The sequence below is a fragment of the Octodon degus genome, unplaced genomic scaffold (assembly GCF_000260255.1).
Source record: "Octodon degus isolate 3935 unplaced genomic scaffold, OctDeg1.0 scaffold00106, whole genome shotgun sequence".
NCBI lineage: Eukaryota > Metazoa > Chordata > Mammalia > Rodentia > Octodontidae > Octodon > Octodon degus.
In genome coordinates, this window is record NW_004524682.1 from 4,764,387 (window position 1) to 4,768,411 (window position 4,025).

Below are 4,025 nucleotides of genomic sequence, written 5' to 3' on the forward strand. Positions count from 1 at the left end.
ATATATATATATGCCTAGTTCATTTAAATTCCAATTTAGAGTGAAAAAGTATATGAAAATGTGTAAAAATGACTAGGAAACAAGTAAGTTTATGCAGTCTTTTAAAGTATTTTAAAAATTTTCTTGATGAAAGAGAACATTAGCATTAAGGAGAGTGATTATAATAATTTTATCACTAAGTCTTCTGAGTATCACCAGCACAGTGGGAAAAAAAGGGGTCAATAATATCCCTACACAACCACATCATGCCTACAGGTAAAGAAACATTTTGTTCAAAGTTACCATCTCCTTTTTAAAAAAAAGCAAAAAACAAAAAACAACTTGGTCAATTATCAAGAAATTAACAATAACAAATGCTGGAGGGGTGGGGCTCTAGAGAAAAAGGAACTCTTCTCCACTGCTGATAGAACTAAAGACTGGTAGGACTACTGTGGAAATCAGGGTGGAGTTTCCTTGAAAAACTAGGATTGGAGGTCCCATTCCACTCAGCTCTTTGCTTCTGGGTATTTTCCCAGAAGAAATGAGAATATCATTCCACAGCAATGTATGTGCACCCATGTGTATAGCAGCATAGCTAAATGTGTCATAGCTAAATCCTGGACACAACCCAAATGTCCATCAACAGAGGAATGGGTTAAAATAGATGAGGTAGTTTTATTTTATACAGTGGAGTAATATTCAGCAATAAACACCATCAAACACCTATGGTGTTTGTAAATAGGATATCAAGTCCACATCTTGTACAGCAATTAACCACTAAGAAGAATGTATGCAATGTGTTAATTACTGAAACTGTCCTACCGATTTGATTTGAAACTGTCTCACTGTTATTTATCAGTAAAATTATGGCAAAAAAAAAAAAAAAAAAGATTTGTACTAATAGTGTTTGTGGACAGGATACCATGTCTGCATCTTGCACTATGAATAACCACTAAGAAGACAACAATATGCAATGTATTAATTATTAAGTCTGTCCTACTAATCAGTTTTGAAACTGTCTTATTGCTATTTGTTTCTCAATGAAATTATTAAAAAAACACATATAAAAAAATATTCAGCCATAAAGATACACTTGAAGCTTTCATAGGTAGATAGATGCAACTAGAGACCATACTCTTAAAGTGAAATAAATCAGAATCGCATGTGTAAGAAACTGAAAGAGTAAATACAAGCCAAAAGGTACACTAGATAGAGTGAAAGGGAAAGAAATTGCTCAGAAGGAAATAACAACTGGGAGTGGGGAGAAAAGAAAAAAAGAAGGGAAAAAAAAATACGTGTGTATATATATATATATATATATATATATATATACACAGCTAAGATAACTGCACTATTAATTTCCATCAGTTAACTGAAAGGAACAGTTAGTGCTTATATTGTTTAATCGGTTTTGCAAGCCTGTACCCTGTAATCTGAGCAACTACTCTGAAGATAGCAGCATTCAATATAATAATATTGTTAATTTCCTATCATTTTGTTTTGAAATTCTGTATCATTTTTATTGTTGTTTTCACCTCTTTAAAAATAAACAAATTTTGGAATGCTGTATTGATCTATTCACAGTAGCTCTATTTCAGTCAGCTTTATCCACTTTACATGCATTACTTCTACCCAGAAAAAAATATCAAGTCCAAGAGCTTAATGGATGACACATTCATTATAGTTGTAGCTACTAGCAAACATGAGCGTTAACTCAGGTAGAATTTACCATTCCCTCAACTCTATTGTCCATTGTTCAGCTACTAGCTAATTTAAATCAACTATTTTATCATTTCTTAAAAATGTCTTTTAAGAGGTAACAATCTTACCTAAGTTGAAAAGTAATCATTCAGTTAAACTATATCTATTAAGCCCACAATAATAAAACTTGTATATATTTCTTCTCAAAAAAAATAACTAACCTTTTACTTGAATTCAGGTAGCTATTTCAGCTTTTATATTAACTATTTATTTTCTATAGGTTTTGGTAAAAACAAATTTTGTATCATGAACACAAATACTATTTCTTCATTCGAGCCTCACAATCCCTCTCCAGAAATATTCTACCCACTGCATTCTCAAGAATACTTTCGTGATTCTGTAGCACTTAACTATTTTACTGTTTGATTACATCTATTTATTTGCATTTGTTTCCTCTTAAGTTCTTCAAAGGCAAGACTTTATCTCATTCATTTTTTTTTTTTTTTTTTTTTTTTTTTTTTTTTGTGGTACCAGGGATCGAACTCAGGACCTTGTGCTTGTCAGGCAAACACGTAGTCCACTGAGCTATCTTCCTGGCCCAATCTCATTCATTTTTAAAATCACACTGCATAATAATTCACACATATAACAAACACAACACACATTTGTTAAGGGTAAGCTAATTTACCACTGATGAAAAACTTGTCTGAAATTTATTAAAATGACAATGATTAAGGTCAAAGAACTCAGGAAACATATTCTTACCATCTGTCTCCAATGTTTGAATCCCTCTCTGCTCTCCGAGAAAGGAAGTTGAGAAGGGTACTGTCAAGCAGCGCTGATGTCATCTGGATTTCTTCAGTCAGCTGAGCAGCACCTTTAAGAAGAGGAAAAGAAGACCTCAGTTAGGATCCCAAATCAGCCTGGGGGGTATCCTCTGCAGTATCAAGCACACTCGTCCCAGGACCATTTCTTGATCATTGCAGGAGTCATTCCAAAGGGAAGTATAAATTGCTTATTACTAATAGTACATTAAATAAAGCAAATGATTCTTGATTTTCATACATATATGTATATATATTAGTATGTTTGCAATACATAATTATATTCATCTTGGGCGACTGATACATATGCACATACATATATCATATATCACATCTTAACCATTTTTATTTCTCCTTCCCTTTTCTGCCTGCCCCTCGGCACCACACCATCTCCGTAGCCCTTCACACTCCCAGAAAGTCTAAGAAAAAAATCCTTGCTTTCTATAAACTTATTGACAAAAGCAGGTGCTTCAACAAAATAAGCTGAAAATGTTATAGTTACTCAGATGAATTTACTAGCCTTTGTCCTTTCAAATTCGAGCATTTTGTCAAATTAATTCAATTACATTACATTCAAAAAATCTACACCCTCCTAAAAATATATTTTCAAAACAGGAAAAAAAAACCAAAAAAGAAATGAAAAAAAAACAAATAAGGTTACCGTCATGTTAAGCACTTTCAGTTTGAAAACACCAACATAAAGCCTTTCCAAAAAAAGAAAAAGGTAATAAATACCAATTTCCTTAGAATGCCTCATATCCACACAAAGATATGGACAATGAGTCCCAACCAAATTTATTTTAATAGTCAACAACTGGAAACAACTCAAATATCTATCAACATGCAAATTCATTATGATATATCCATACGATATAATTTTAGTACTCTGTAACAATAAAATATTGCTATAATAAAACATGTATGAAGCTCAAAATTATCCTGACTATACAAGAAAATAAAAAAGAAATGTTTTATTATTCTATCTTACCTAAAAATCTAGAAAATGCAAATAATTCTACTATGAAATAAAAGCTAAGTGGGTTGCCTAAGGAAGGATGACATAGAAGGGAAAAATTACAAAAGGATGTTATCTTAAATTGTGGTGACAGTTCCAGTGTAAGCTTAGGTGAAAATTTATCAAACCGTACACCATAAATATGAACAGTTTGTTACACAATAATTACATCCAATAAAACTGTAAAAAAATCTAATTCCTTAAAATGTTTTATGTCCTTTTATGTAATTCAGTATAGGATTCATCCTAATTGGGGAAAAGAAGGAAGCTACATACAAGTACGGCCATGAGGCTATGCATTGTGTACATTATTTCTAAGATTAAAATATCAGAAATATCCACTGAATCTCAAAATAAAAAATAAAATGAGTTTTAAAAGTTAATTATGAAATATTGTATTTATTAGGCCATTAAAACATTATACAGGACTAGGGATACAGCTCAGCACACAGCACCTGGTTGGCAAACATAAGGTTGTGGATTTGATTACCATTATCAAATACTAT

At 31.8% G+C, this 4,025-nt stretch overlaps 1 protein-coding gene across 3 annotated transcripts in view; it reads right to left on the reverse strand.

The window, feature by feature from the left end:
• Nrip1 (nuclear receptor interacting protein 1) overlaps nucleotides 1-4,025 on the reverse strand; it is an 82,155-nt gene that overhangs the window by 46,767 nt on the left and 31,363 nt on the right. For all 3 annotated transcript variants that reach the window (XM_023724118.1, XM_004639087.3, XM_023724119.1), the window contains exon 3: nucleotides 2,446-2,557. The gene's annotated coding sequence lies outside the window, so the exon portion shown is untranslated. The remainder of the gene's footprint in view (nucleotides 1-2,445; nucleotides 2,558-4,025) is intronic.